This window comes from Macrotis lagotis, chromosome X (genome assembly GCF_037893015.1).
Source record: "Macrotis lagotis isolate mMagLag1 chromosome X, bilby.v1.9.chrom.fasta, whole genome shotgun sequence".
Classification (NCBI taxonomy): Eukaryota; Metazoa; Chordata; class Mammalia; order Peramelemorphia; family Peramelidae; genus Macrotis; species Macrotis lagotis.
The window spans coordinates 113,816,910-113,833,688 of record NC_133666.1 but is presented as its reverse complement, the minus strand read 5'-3'; the positions used below and the strand labels follow the sequence as shown (position 1 = coordinate 113,833,688).

General features: G+C 34.5%; 1 non-coding gene across 1 annotated transcript; it reads left to right on the top strand.

Moving 5' to 3' along the window:
- Positions 1–15,611: 15,611 nt before the first annotated feature.
- Positions 15,612–15,717, top strand: LOC141503719 (U6 spliceosomal RNA). The gene has a single exon (XR_012473046.1). It is a non-coding gene; the product is annotated as a U6 spliceosomal RNA (small nuclear RNA).
- The last annotated feature ends 1,062 nt before the right edge of the window (positions 15,718–16,779 follow it).

Below are 16,779 nucleotides of genomic sequence, written 5' to 3'. Positions count from 1 at the left end.
GGTGACTTAGCACAGCACTCCTTCACTCAAATCTATGCATATGCTTGTCATGTCCTCACCTCCCTGGATATCATGATCTTTTCTGAAAATGAAGGATAAACATCATCATCATCACCAAGATCATAAGGGGGAAAATTTGAAAAACTGAAGGTCATTGAAAATTTTATTTGAACATAAATTAATGAAAGATAAGTCTAACTGGATTGATGGAAAAAGTAATTATGGGTCTCTCAAATAATTTTTGAGTATTCAATCAACCCACATTTATTAAATATTTTTACCAGGCAATATGTTGCTGTGGAATTTTGTTGTCTTTTTCAAATTTAGCAAAATAAAACAGTCAAGCTGAAAAATTATACTAAAATGGATAATTTAGAATGTACTGCATTAATTCTATCATGATCTCACATATTTCCCTGTATTCAAAAGGAAATGTTAAAAACAGTTCAGGATTTTCCCACAGTAGTAGATGTGGAGGTTGTTAAAAATATAAAAACTATAAAGAAAAAAATGGAGTTATTATAGTTTGATGCTAAGGGCCACCATCAAATGATATATTACAAATTATTTCAAAGAATTATTGAAGGGGGGCGGAGCCAAGATGGCAACAAGAAGGGATCCAGTCTTAGGAGCTCTCTGATAAAATTCATCAGCTAAGGACTCTAGCTAAACTTTCGAGAGACAAAACCCACAAAGTGACCCAGTGAGGCAGTTCTCCTACTCAAGGTAACCAGGAAAAGAGCAGAAAGGCTCTGCTCCCTGGGATTGGAGAGGCAGCCTGCCAGAGCAGTGGCCCACCAGAGCCAAAGAACCTCAGCCTCCCGGAGGCAGCCCCAGGGCGCTGGGGGTCTCAGCTCACAGCAGAGGGGAAGTCTCCTGAGCTGCACCCCGGGGAGCACCAGCACAAAGTGGGGGAACAGTGGAGACCTCTGCCAGAGTGAGCACGTGGAGCCCAGCCCTCAGGGCACACAGCAAGCAGCATTGTCTTTCCCCAGCCCTGATCCAGGAAACAGAAGCAGGCTTAGCAGGTAAGCAGGAGCACCCAGGGCATGAGCCCATTGAGCTGAGGGAGGGGAGTGAAGAGAGACTGCCAAGATCTGTCCTCTGCCCCTGAAACAGGACTCTGGGGCTCTGACCACATTCAGATTCTGACCACAGTCTAGGCCCCCCATAGAACAGCAGCCCACCTCCCCCAACATCAGCCCCTCGGCAGAGGGGGGCACTTATGGTCATTCACAGACCAGGAGGGAGGACAGAGCCACACACACTGAGACCCTTGTGGGAGTGTCCCAAAAGTTCAAGAAACACCCCAAACCGGGCGAAGGCTGGGAAAATGAGCAAGCAGAGAAACAAAAAGAAGACTATTGAGAAATATTTTGCAAATGAGCCCAAGAAGGACCAAAATACTCAGTCTGAAGATGAGGAAGCACAAGCTCCTGCATCTAAAGACTCCAAGAAAAACAGAAACTGGGCTCAGGCTATGATAGAGCTCAAAAAAGACTTTGAAAATCAAATGAGGGAGTTGGAAGAAAAACTGGGAAAAGAAAGGAGAGAGATGCAGGAAAAACATGAAAATGAAGTCAGCAGCTTAGTCAAGGAAATAAAAAAAAAATGCTGAAGAAAATAGCATGCTAAAAACCAGCTTAGGTCAAATGGATAGAACAGTTCAAAAAGTTATTGAGGAGAAGAATGCTTTAAAAAGCAAAATTGGCCAGATGGAAAAAGAGATAAGAAAACTCTCTGAGGAGAACAAATCCTTCAGACAAAGAATAGAATTCAGGGAGATTGATGAATTTAACAGAAATCAGGAATCAATACTACAAAACCAAAAAAATGAAAAATTAGAAGAAAATGTGAAATATCTCATTGAAAAAACAACTGATATGGAAAACAGACTTAGGAAAGATAATTTAAAAATTATTGGAATACCTGAAAGTCATGATCAGGAAAAGAGCCTTGACATCATTTTCAAAGAATTACTACAGGAAAATTGCCCTGATATTCTAGAAGCAGAGGGCAAAATAGAAATGGAGAGAATCCACCAATCCCCCAGAGAAAGAGATCCCAAAAAAACAACCCCTAGGGATATTATAGCCAAGTTCCAGAACTCCCAAGTCCAAGAGAAAACATTACAAGCAGCCAGAAGGACACAGTTCAAATATCGTGGAGCTACAGTCAGGATCACACAGGACTTAGCAGCAACTACATTGGAAGCTTGTAGAGCTTGGAATACAATATACCGGAAGGCAAAAGAGCTTAGAATGCAGCCAAGAATGAACTACCCAGCAAGGCTGAATGTCCTCTTACAGGGAAAAAAGATGGAGTTTCAATGAAACAGGGGAATTTCAAAGGTTCCTTTTGGAATGGCCAGAGCTGAACAGAAGGTTTGATCTTCAGATACAGGACTCAGGTGAAGCATGGAGATTGGAGGAGAGGGGGGAAATATGAGGGACTTAATGAGTATGAACTGCATGTATTCCTGTATAGAAAAATGACACTGATAATACTCATATGAACCTTCTCAGTTAATAGAGCAGGTAGAGAGAGCTTTTATGGTTGAAGCACAGGAGAAAGCTGAATTCGAAGATAAAACATGGTGTAAAAAATGAAGCCAATAGAAAAGAAGGGAAATGGAATGGGAGAAAGAAAAAGGAGAGGGGGAATAGTCCAAGATATTTCACATAAGATTTTTTTTATTACAACGAGCTATTGCAATGATATGGAAGCGGGGAAGGAAAGGGGAATGAGGGAAACTTTGCTCTCATCAGAGATGGCTAGGAGAGGAAACAGCAAATATAATCAATGGGGTATAGACATCTGGAGTAAGAAGGAAGGGGGAGCAGGGGGAAGGGGTGGGGATGTGAATAAAGGAGGAGAGGATGGACCATGGGGGGAGAGTGGCCAGATATAACACATTTTCTTTCTTACTTCTTGCAAGGGGCTGGGAATGGAAGGCCTGCCCAGGACCACAGGGCCAGGTGGATTCTGGGCCTAAGGGGTGGTATGGGGTCTCGGGGTTTCTTGGCCCCAGGACCAGGGATCTGTCTGCTGAGCCACTCAGCAACCATACAGCAGAGTCATAGTGAAAGGAGAGAGAAAATAGAGTACATGGTAGTGGAGAAATAAGAAAGGAGGGAGTTGTGATCAGCAATGGCAAGGGTGGAAAAATATGGAAATAACTTTTGTGATGGACTTATCATAAAGAATGAGATCCACCCATGACAGAGTTGTTGGTGTTGGAACAAAGACTCAAGCACATTTTTTGTTATGATTATTTGGGGGAGGGTGCAGGGCAAGTGGGGCTGGATGGCCTGCCTGGGGCCACATAGCGGGGTGATCTTTGGGTGTCTGGGACCGGATTTGGACCCAGGTGCTCCTGGCTCAAAGGCCAATGCTCTGTCTGCCACCCAGCCACCCCTACTATTATTACTATTTTATTTTATTTTGGGTCTTTTTTTTCCTTTCTTTTTTTTTTTGTTTTTTGCAGGACAGTGGGGAATGGGTGGCTTGCATGTCACACAGCTGGGTGATTGTTGGGTTTACGAGGCTGGATGTGGACTTGGGTGCTCGTGACTCCAAGGCTGTTGCTTCGCCCATTGCGCCACCTGGCCATACCTACAATTATTACTATTATTATTTTTTTATTTTAATTTTTTCTCTCCCCTTTACTTTTTTCGCCCAAACAAGTCTATCTATATTCATGGGGGAGGAGGGGTATTTTGTTTACTTGTAAACAAAAATATTTTATTAATGTAAAAAAAACATTTGTACAAAATGAGAATAAAAAAATAAATTAAAAAAATTATAAGGACTGAAAACAATACCATTTTAACTTCAATGAATAATAATACTAAACCTATCAAGAAATTATTCAAGTTAACCATTTACCAAAAATTTAACAAAGTTAGGTTAAAAACATAAATTTTTGGATTTAATGGCCTGAAAATATGAATTTAACATACAAGAAAATTTTGAAAATAGAAACATTCAGAGAATATCTTGCTATTATAATTATCAATCTACTATTGAATTCTAATGTTTTCTATCAAACCCATTCATAAAGCTTCTGTAAATAAAGAGATTTCTGGAATAAAATATTTCATAATAACTTATAGCATAAAATATAATAATTATAAATCAAAAAAAGAATTATTGAAGAACTATAGAATGGCAATGGATAATTACATTTATAACTAGTTGGCAAGCTCTATTAGAAAATTTGAATGCTGCATTGACCAAAAAAATTTGATTAAAAAAAATCAACATGCAGAATGGAATTAGGAAAGCAAGAGTATTTCTAAAAGCCTATAATCCCTTAGTCAACAATCAAAAGATTCAAGGTGATGCATGTATTTAAAGTAATAGATAGAATAGAATCAACAATACAATATAAATCAAAAGTTTATTGCAGAGCTCAGGAAATAAAGAAATTGGAGGGAAGAAGGAAAAAACCCTTAAAAATGATCAAGAATAAAGATGAGTCTTTCATATAATCAAAATGATTCCAAAACAGTTAAAATAGGCTAGGTAAAGTGAGAAATAAGAGTGCATGGTTATTAAAATAATGAACAATAGAATAATTATGACAAAGAAAAGGATTAACATTCTCTAACATCTCTGAAAAAATGGAGAGAAATTTAAGAAAATAATGTTTTACATCAGGAGAAGGATAGAGAGTATCAAGTTTTGGGAATGGAGAAAGCTGTTGATGAAAACATTTACAGACATTATCATTCTAAGTTCAAAGCAAGTTGAAAAAAAATTCACCTTCAAAGCAATTAATACTTCCTAAACTAACATATTTGGAAAGTATCCTGAAAACAAAGCAACATTCCCCCCACCCCACATGCAACATTAATGAAACATAGGGCTTTTGATTCTATTGCAACCATAACTACATTGTTGTATAAATATTAACAAACAATAAAAAGGGTAATGCTTTATTATTGAAAAACAAAAGATTGATATATAGCCTAAGCTCACATGACAAGTATGTTAAAAAAATCTATGAAAATACTTTAGAAACAAGAATATATCACTTAACCAGGCAATAGGAAAAATTGACAACAGGTATATATCATTAAATGTGCCAATTGTAACTAAAAGTGACTTGCTTCTGAATGTAGTATAATAATCACCAATATGATAGTAGGATCAAAGAGGCCTCCATAGACTGCATCCATATGATATCAGATTATAATATATTGAGAGAAAAGCACCAATAAAGACAAAACAAGGAAGAGGAGGAGGAGGAGGAGGAAGGGGAGAATGACAACAAGCAGCATCCACAACTGCCACTATAATGAAACAAGAAAAAAAGCAATTAGCAAAATTTAGCCCACTTTATTTAAGTATATTGTCAGTTTCCAGGTCATATAAACATACAATTTTAATTTTTTAATTTTTGCTATCACACACACACACACACACACACACACACACATATATATGTATATATATATATATATATATATATATATATATATATATATATATATATATAATGTTATACATTTTTTAGTATGCTCATACTGTAGCAAACCTACAATAATGTATTTATTGCCTCGATGACCTGAAAGGATTTTTTGGAGGATGAAGATTGAGAATTAGAGAGCGAAGACAAAGTAACCATATTTTGTACTTTGTAAAAGTTCCCCTCCGAAGTTTAAGAAGGAAAATTTTAGGTTGTACATTGTAGAATATGCTTTTGATATTTTTTATTATTTCTAAAATGAATTGTAGTTCAGTAAACCCAGTTCTTTAAGTGAGAATTGTCACTTTGAGGATGGGGATGATTTATCAGGTGCAGAATTTTTTGTTTTTTACAGAATGTCTGCTGAGGTGAGATTCTTTCTTACAACAGCTTACAGATTAGTATCAAAAGCCTGCACAATACCATAGAAATCAAGGGCATTCCATAGAAAAGCAATCATTTGTTATGGAATAGATAATGTGTTTTCTTGCAAAGTGAGAGAATAAGTATCATGTGGATGTTATTAATCTTCCAAGAAATCATTTTAACATCCCAATGTGCTATGTGTTAAAATTTTTTTGGCTTTTTTTTCCTTTAAAGAAAATACAGAAGGTATTTAGATTTATTGTTGAATTACTAGTAACTGGGTGGCACAATCAGATGCATTAAATTAACTGTTTTGCCATAAGTCAGATTTCAAATAAGTCTTAAAATTGTCATTTTTTTATGGTAAAAACATTTAAATAGTTCAATTCAGCAAACACAAACCAAGACCCTAAAACTATAAAGGCTTCCCTTTGAAATATAGGCAAAGAAAGAGAAAGCATTTTAAAAGGTCCACTCAGAGTAAATAAAAACATATCTTTTAAAAGCTAAAATTGAATTATCTGTTATTGCAATTTATTCTCTATTAATGTTAATTCAGGTGCAAAGGCAACCAGTAGGTGAGTCTTGAATAGAATATTATTTCCACAAAATGTTTAAGCTTTACTAATTTTAGCTTTCAAGATTATGTGTTTTTATGGTGTTTATAAAATTTAAAGGTGATTTATGCAAATTTCATTTTAATTTTTATGACAATTCATTTTTTTACATTTAAAATTCAATATTTCAAATGAGGAATGTTGTTTAATTTTACAATCTAAATATACTGATAATTTAGTTTATCAGCAATAGCCGCAATAAAGTTATTGTGCTCCAACCTTAATTCTTCATTCCTTTCATTATAACATATTGTAAAATATTTTAGAAAGCAGGAGATCATTAAAGAACAAAGTAGAGCTATACACATCGTTGCAAAACACAGTATAATATAGAATACTCTATTGACACTGAAGTCATCTTAAATTTATAGTTTGACACCATTTAGGTTTGGATTCATAATTATGACTTTAATAGTCTCTGATACAGGTGGTTTATCTGTGAAATCAGTAAGTACTTTTATTATGGGAACACTAACCATCAGTATATGAATCATGTTAATTTATCACACCGAATAATTTATTGTTTCACAGAAGTGATGTCAAAGAGGTCTGTCAGTGAAAATAATTATATAACATTGATAGTGGGGACAAAATAGAATCTAAGACATCAACATGAAACTAAAATACTTTACAAATCTCTCAATAAGAGCTTTATATGTACGAATCCTGAAAAATAGAGCAAAGCCAATTTGTTTAAATGTCAAAATTCAGAAGTTTAATTTTCGATTTAGAGGCAAAATGGTTTGTTAAATAGGGAAATGAAATGGTTAAACTCTTACTTAAGGAATGCTGAGAATAAACTGGGGAAGGATGAGATTTGAAAGAAAATAATTCTTGGAAAACTGGAGTAAAATTAAGAAAAGGGATAGGTTTCAATGAAGATATGATAAATATTATTTGGGATAAGTTGAGTTTAAGTTGTCTATAGGGTATTCTAATAGATAGTTGGTGATATGTTTTTTGAACTGAATAGGAAGATCTGTGAAAGTAGATATGTAGATCTGTGAATCATCCTTACAAAGATGGGGGGAGGGAGGGGGGAGTAGAGGGAGGGGGAAGATTGGGAAAAATACCAACAGGTTTATCAGTGAAGAGATTATTTATTGATATGATAAATTCAAGAAAAGAAGTTCCAATTGAATTATGAAATCATGAACCAGATTTCAGAAGGTTTAGAAGAAAGTGAGATGAATGTGGAAACAATAAGTATAATCTCTCCCTTTTGCTATTGCCTTATAAAAAATCTTCACTAGACTTTTTTTATGCTTACTAGCTATCCTATGTCTTTCTTAGTCTCAACCAAACTCCTTGAAATAGTGAGGGTTTTTTTAATAAGGCAATTAGTAAAAGGGAGAGATTAAAGAGAGAGTAGGAATAATACAGAAGGAAAATTCCTGGAGAAGATGAGAGGTTATTTGATCAATGGTTGTTGATGTCATTTTTTTATCCTTCATTCTTGAAGAGGATCATGATCAACCTCACTCTCTCTCCTCTTGAATCATCTGAGTTCAGTGGCAAAATAAAAACCCATAAGACGGGAGCTGGCCATGAACAACTGGAGATAGAGCTGCATGCAGCAAGAGAATTTGGTCTTTTTAAGTTAAAGTCTTTTCTGGGTATCAGTTGTCTGAGGTGATACTCATTCAGTGTTTAAGGGTAGGTAAGAAACAAGGGGAAAAAAGAGTGGCCTCTTTTAGCTAGTAAAAAAAAATCAATCTGAGAGGGAAAGACCCTCAGAAATTCTGGCTAAAATAAAAACAAATTGTTAATACATTCACTCTTAGCCTTCAAAACTCAAACAATGATCAAAGTGAACTTGAACTGGGGTCTATTTTTGGCCATTTAATGGGAATCAGAATGATTTAGGTTTAGAACCTAGGACTTTAAAATGGTCTTTAAAAAAGAAATCCAACCCATTAAAAAAAAGAAATCTAAACCATAAACCTCAAGGTAGTTTGAGAGGTTTTAGAGTAACCACAGGTTTGATTCTTTATGTAGTCAGAGGAAGGGGAGGAAGGGAGAAGAGGGAGAGTGAGAAAAGAAGGAAAGAAAGAAGGAAGAAAGGAAGAAGCAAGTAAGCATTGCCCAACTAGAACTGACTAGTTGGGTCTCCAGTGGGTTGTTTGACTTTCATTCTCAAAGAAGACATTGGGAAGGTAACATTATGACTTGTGAGTGAATGGATTTAAGTGAGGAAGGAGATAAAGTTACCAGTCTCACTCTCTCCTCCTGAACCATCTGGGTCCAGTAGCAAGATATAGATTGGGATGGCTAGAGATAGTCTTGGATGCAGGGGAAGACCTGGACCTAAAGCTAAGGTCTTTCTCAGGTCTCAATTTGCCTTTTCAGTGATTATAGCTACTTTCTTTCTTCCTTCCTGCCTTCCTCCCTTTCTCCTTCCCTTCCTTCCTTCTTTTTTCCTTTGTTCCTTCCTTCCTTCCTTCCTTCCTTCCTTCCTTCCTTCCTTCCTTCCTTCTTTCCTTCCAACCTTGTTCCTTTCTCTCCTTCCTCTCTCTCTCCCTCTTTTCCCCTGTCCACATAGATCATACTCTTGTCAATGTGTTGTTGCTTGTTATTGTTCTTGAAGAGAACCATAGCATCAGAGAGGTGATGGCATGACATGCAAATGATTTAGACTTAAATGCATGAAGTTCTGTGTAAAATTGACAGTCTCAGTTTCACCTGTGGAGCCATTTGGGTCCAATGGCTAGATTTGGGATCAAAAAGAATTGAGTTGGCCCTGGATTCAGTGGGAGACCTTGACTTTTTTAAAACTAAGGTCTTTATCAGATCTCAGTTTAATTGAATCAAAATCAAAGTCAGTGATTAAGTCAAATAAAAAAGAAATGAAGCAAAGAATGACCTATTTTGTGTGGTCAAAAAAAAATCAATCTGTGAGGGGATTCTAGCGAACCAGTGGCAAAATATATATCAATACATTTGACCCAGAAGACTCTGAAAGAGAAAGTGAGGGTGGTAACTTTGCACAGTCCTCCCTCACTTAAATCCAATTCATTTGCATGTCAAGACATCACTTCTCCAATATCATGATTCTTTTTGAAAATGAAGGTCAAAAAACAACAATGTTCACTCTACTCCACTTAGGACCCAAACAGTGACTAAGTGGTGTTGGTCTGGGAACTATTGATTGGTGAGGAATAACTTCAGAGTTTTCAGATGAACAGAGATTCTTATGAAATACTTACAGGAAAAAAATCATCATATTATACAATTTTAGGTCTTTTATTTTTTTAACACAAAATTTTAGTTTGTTCTTATAACATCTAGTCAACTGGAAGTGAGAGAGAATGAAATCAATAATTTGAATCATTATGGATCGTTTCTAGTTCCACCTTGTATTATGATGAGTTGGATTCATTCTGTATAAATATTACGATGTCAAGATAGATTATTGCAAAATGAATTAAGACCTCTTGGTCCCGATACATTTTCTCAAGGGTTGTGTCAATAGTCTCCATATTACTTTGCTTTTTTAAATAGTTCCTTAGGATTCATGGAATGAAGTTATTGTATAAGTGATTCTTTTTGTTTTGCAAATAATTTTCTACAATTATGTGGCACTTCAAGATTTTCAAATTATTTTCCTTACATCACTCCTAATAAATCACTTGTTCTTTTAAAATTCCCAACTGCAGCTTCATGTGGAAGGTACTTTAAAGATCCAGTCCAACTTTCTAACTTTTAGTTTAGAAAACTGAAGTCCAGTCTTGTACCTTGATGTCTTTCAAGGTCATACAGCTATTAAATAGCAGACCTGAGATTTGAAACCCAGAGCCCTGACTCCAAATTTAGTGGATTTCTTTAAACTAAGATAAAATATCTAAACCTGGGAAAATGTTAAAAGTTTAACATAACTTCTTCATTTTATAGAGTCCTAGAAAGCTAAATGACATATTAAAACCACATATAAGAAAAAAGGCATTTTTAAACGCAGATGTTGTGACTTGAAACCCAACATTCTTTACATTGTGCCAATTCATCAATTATGGTGAAAGAAAGATTTTTAAAAGGTCATTTTATATAGTTCTGTATCTATGTATACATATGCATATCTGACATACTAGTGTATTTATGTATACTCACACCAAGTATGTGGTTAGATGCAAGCACATTTTGAAATGCTTGTTATTTTTAAATCTTTTTAAGGCTTGCCAGAGATGATGATGGTGATGATGATGATGATGATGATGATGATGATGATGATGATGATGATTATCCTTAGGCTTTAAAACATGGTAATATTAATGAAATTTTCTGAATTCATTATCAGCTGCATGAACTTATAACTGGCAAAAGAAAATGTCTTGAGAAAATGAAAATAAGATCTTAATCACTGCACTGGATTGCTAATTAAGATGACCAAAAAAAATGAAGCTTCAGGTTTGTAGCATAATGAGAGTATATATGTATGAATGTTTTAACATTTTCTCGGCAAGGAGCCTTAGTCTAGGAGAACCGAAATCAGAAACATTCCTGACCTGACACTGGTAATCTGATCTGACTGTATATTTTAACCCAATTTAGAAAGATTATTGGAGATCTATCTAAATATTTGTGTGGATGGACTGAATTTTTTTGCTTAAAAGATAATATTTACAAAAGAAAATAATTTCCCTTGTTCCATATGATAATCATTTAGAGACTCCCAGTTGGTGCAGTGTTTAGATTACTGGATCTTGGAACAGAAAGATTAAAAACCTGAGTTCAAATTCAAGTCAATTAATCACTAGCTGCACCAATTTCATTATCTGTAAAATAAAGATAACAATGGCATTTATCTTCCAGGGTTATTGTTAAGGAACAAATGAGATTATTTTTGTAAAGAACTTTACAAACTCTAAAGCATTTTATAAATTCTGGTGATGACAGGGACATTATTTATTCTTCATTTCCCCAATGGACCACACAATATGTGAAATAGTTTACTCGTAATTCATTATACATAAATGAAGTTTATTCAATATTCATTAATCAAAAAGCTTGGAATAACTTTTTAGATCCCCAATATCTTCTTCAGAACAAGACTTTTCCATTTGTATGTAAAAGTGGATTGAGAAATAGCAGTTATCTGAAGACATTTACTGAGATATGGAATAAAATCAGGGCTCTATTATAAGGTATAGGCTAGATTATCAATCTTGAGATATTTGGATTTTTCTTGTTCTTCTAGAGGCATAAAATGCAAATTTTTAATGGCAGTCAGTCAATGAACATTTATTAAACTATGGTCTCTATGCTATGGGACCAAAGAATATAAAGGAATTTTTTTCAGCTTATATAAAGGTCATCAAGAATTTTTTATCCTTTTATCAAAAATTTCATATTTTGTATTATTTTGGCATATAGAACAATTACTTATTTCACATATCTTGATGACTCAATTTAGATCTGCATTAGAATCAGGTCAAAAATGAATAATTAAGAAATTAAAGTTTTAGTACTACCCTCAATGAAGGGGAAAAAAGATATATTTAGTTCCCTGGTTCTTTAGTTCCTTCATATCGTAGAGACATTTTATTAATCATTTAAAGTTCAGAAAGTGACTTACATATTATCTTTCATTTGATCTTTATTGCATCATTGGGTGTTGAGTAATACAGGTGTTACTACCCTCATTTTATAGATCAATAAATCGCCCAACAATTATTAAACACCTTGCACTAGGCATTGTACTAAGTATTGGGTAATTTGCTAAGCACTAAGATGGTCTAATTTAGATTCTAAAGATAAACTAACTTTTTCAATGGCCACAAAATTCAAGAAATGTAATTGGAATTTGAATCTATGAGAGAGTGATTGAGAGGATATACTAACTCCTGATGCTTATTGTATTACCCCATATATAAGATTCACCCTTTATTGAAAAATTTGGGATCTAAAAACTGGGAGCTTCTTAAATATAGTTATAGATGTTTTTTTTTTTTTACTTGCATTCTGCTTTTTCATGTTTGTTGTCTTTGCACTCATTGTTTCACATTTGTTACCAGTCAAATCACCTGAGTTAGAGAGGGAATGGAAGAGATGGATTGAAGAACAAAGGGCCACTGGAGTTCCTGTGTCCACAAATATAGTTCAGCAGGAGGCAAGAACTGCTGATGAAAATTAAATGACTGATTTCAAAGGAAAACATAACCGATGCTTCAGGTTTATGAAACAGAAAGGATTAAGCATGTGTCCATGCACCAGACTTGCCCAAAAGGTGCCTGAAAACTATGTACAGAAGAGCCTTGAATTTCATGATGAATAAAACTTGAGTTCGATAACTTTAAGCAATACATTTTTTTTCAAATTTCAGGCCCCCAAATTAAGGTGCATCTTATACATAGGAGTGCCTTATACATGGGTAAATACAGTAGTTCTGGTAAATGTTTAACAACTGGTTTTCTGGGGAAAAAACTGTACATATGATACAGTTTTAGGATAAATCCTCATTTTCTTTCAATTTCTTAAGAGTAATGTTTCAAGTCATATCAGTTATCTTTTTGTTTTGTTTTATTTTTGTTTTTATAAATTATTAAGGAGCAAATGCTTGTGCTGAATATATAGCAGCTGGTTCTCATGAGTTGGTATGAGCAAGATTCAGGACACATTCAGGACACTCCTTTTTAATACTTAGATATTTCCAAGATTCTAGGAGTTTATTGATAACAATTTTGCCTCTAATGCTGTTTGCTAAAACACATATATACTCTCATTTATACAATCCTAATCCTCCAATAAAACCTCCAAAGAGAAGTCACATAACCTTTTCCTACTTCGTTGCACAAATTGCAATTGAACAGATTTTCTGTCCATTGCTTGCCTCTCACTTTCAAGATGATGATTCTCTTGCCTCTCCCAGTGGTGTGCCTCTACAAAATATTTCTAAGAATGATCTATATATACACAGAATCATTTGCATATAATTAAAATCATAGAGTTAGAGTTGTAAGGCTTCCTTGAAGCAACCAAATCCAAAAGTCTCAACTAACTGATAAGAAAACAGAAAAACACAAAGATTAGGTGATCTGCTCCAGATCTCATAGTTAGTAAATATGTGAGTTGGAATTTAAAAACAGGTTTTTTCTGATTCCATATCCAGTGAGTCATCCATACTCCATGTTGCTTTCACATAATGAAAATATGAGAAGACAATTGAAATTATTAAAAAAAACAATTTATTACAGCAAATCATACCCTTGTAAAAACAATCGATTGAAAAAAATAAACAAAACAAGATTCTATCGTTTACTATTCATTGACTATTTTTTTCTGGGTTTTTGCAAGGCAAATGGGGTTAAGTGGCTTGCCCAACGCCACACAGCTAGGTAAATATTAAGTGTCTGAGACCGGATTTGAACTCAGGTACTCCTGACTCCAGGGCCGATGCTCTATCCACTGTGCCACCTAGCTGACTCATTGACTAATTTAAAAATGTAATTTGGTAACAAAAGAAAATTATTTTAAAATTTCTCAAATAAAATATTTTCATTACATATGTTAAAAAGTATATAAAAAACACATGTTGAGCTACTATGAAATGGTGACTTTTCTTTCCAGTTTTTTGATTATGAACTTCAATTGAGACATAAATGTGGGAGACATATGCTCCCTAAAGCTATTTTTTATCACAATGTAAAATATAGAAAACACAGTTCAAATGTCAGAGATTTCCTATAACCAATTATGTTTTCTAGTTGTTTTTATTTCCAGATGACATTGTGTTGAATTTATCAAGCTTCAGACAGAAAAAAATATTCCAAATTACTCAAATATTTCAGCTTAACAATCAAAAGAGGGAAACTAATTGCATGGAAAAATGTATATAGTCTATCTTATGATGTACTGTTGAATGGACAAGAGTCTTGAACAGACAATGCAATTGAACAGTTAGACTCAGAATTGAATAGATGGTATGCAATAGATAAGCAGTGTTTGAGAAATTATTCAGTTTTTTAATGGTTGTCAGATTCTCCATGAAACCAACTCTTATATAGTTAACACAAGTGTTTTTCTTGAGATGCTATACTCATTGGCTATATCAGAGACACCTTCACTTCCTGGGAGAATAAGTTCAAGAATTACCTGCTGGGGGTGGCTAGGTGGAGCAGTGGATAGAGCATCGGCCTTGGAGTCAGGAGTACCTGAGTTCAAATCCGGCCTCAGACACTTGATAATTACCTAGCTGTGTGGCCTTGGGCAAGCCACTTAACCCCATTGCCTTGCAAAAATCTAAAAAAAAAAAATTACTTGCTGCTTAAATTCTTTCATGATGATTGTCTTTTGTCCCCAGTCCCTACCTGCTAATGTCTTTTTTCCTTAAACTACTTAAACTATTCTGAATGTGTGTTTAATAATATAATATTTTGCCTTTCACTATCAGATAATAATTGCAAAAATCATCTAGCACAGTACCTGACACATAATAGGAGCTATATAGATATTCTTTTCCCCTCATTATAAAATACACATCCCTTGAATTCTGGGACTGTTTCATTGTGGACTAGGTGTCCCTATAGAATCTAGAAAATAGTTATCAGCCTAAGCAGCTGTCATTAATATATGCTCATTGATTGACTGATAACTGTGAAAAGCCATATGGAAATGCTACAGTCTTTGAAGAATTATTATTGAGTTCCTTAAGGTACTTTGCAGAGGCAGATAATGTCTGTAAAAGGCAAGCAGGTTGGAGCAACTAGGTGGCGCAGTGGATAAAGCACCAGCCCTGGAGTCAGGAGTACCTGGGTTCAAATCTGGTCTCAGACACTTATTAATTACCTAGCTGTGTGGCCTTGTGCAAGCCACTTAACCCCATTTGCCTTGCAAAAAAAAAAAAAAAAAAAAGCAAGGTGGTCCCAAAATAGAAGACCTGGGGTTTCTGGACCTCACATTTAACTGGATGATTTTGAACATTTGTGTCTCAATATCCTCTTTGAGAAAATGGGGATTGCTGCAAAAATTCCAGGGTTCCTTCTATATTTTCCTCATGCACCTTTTCCAACAGGAAGTTTTTCCTGATGTCCTAGTTGTTGATCTCCTCCTCAAATTCTCTTCTATATAGTTACATATTTACATTTTACATTTCCCTTCCACTCACCCCCAGGATAATGTATGTTCCTTAAAAATAAAGATTATCATTTATATTTGACTTTGTGGTGCTCTCTTCGGCAGCACATATACTAAAAAATTGGAAGGATACAGAGATTAACATGGCCCCTGTGCAAGAATGACACGCAAATTCATGAAACGTAGGTTTGCTTTTGTGTCCCAAGCTCAGAATACAATATCTTATACTTTTTAGGTTTTTAATGAATGCTTGTTAAATTGGATAGAATGTAAAGAATGGTGTTTGTCCCCTGCCCACAGTTCTTAACACTTAAAAAAAATTTTGAGATCCAAATTCTCTCCCTCCCTTCAACCCTTTCCCACTCATTGGGAAGGAAAACAATATGTTACCCATTATATATGTAAAGTCATAAAAAACATATTTCCATATTAGTCATGCTGCTAAATAAAGTAAGAAAAATAAAGTTAAAAAGTCTCTTTCAATCTACCCTCAATATTTATCAGTTGTCTCTCTTTTGGTAGATAAGATTTTTCTTCATGAGTTCTTTGTTATTGGAGTTCATTGTAATGAGTACAGTAGCCAAATCTTTAGTTGATCATTGTTAAAAATATTGCTTTTATTATAGGTCATTTAAGTCTTCCCAGGTTTTTGTAAAAGCAACTTGTATAGCCATTTCACGACCATTTCATAATTATTTGCCACAGCCAAAAGAAATATTTCATAAATAAATAAAATGCATTTTTGTCCATATAAGTCTTTTCTTTTTATTTTGATGTCTTTGAGATATAAATCTAATGGCAGTATTACCAGGTCAAAGAATATGCACAATTTTATATCCCTTTGGACATAATTCCAAATAATTCTCCAGAATACTTACATCAGTATAGAAAGTACATTTTACGTATAGCACTTTAGAAACATCAATTGTTGATAGTAAGACATGCTGATAAAAGGGAAACTTCATTATGGTAGAAATTATGGAAGAAAATATGCTCTTTTCATAAAAAAATGATGTGATCACATCAATATATTTTTGTTTCTATTCTTTTCTATTTTCATTTAAAAAATCAGAAGCTAACTCATATATCTATGTTCTTCCCCACATATAAATAATCATATCCATTTTCTCTCCCCCTGTGCAAGACTTGTAACTATATTAGAAAACAGAAGGAAAAGGTTCTAAGTTTTTCAATAATACCCACTGCATAGGCCTCTGGAATTGCTGATTTATTTGGTTTCCTTTGTTTTAAGATTCA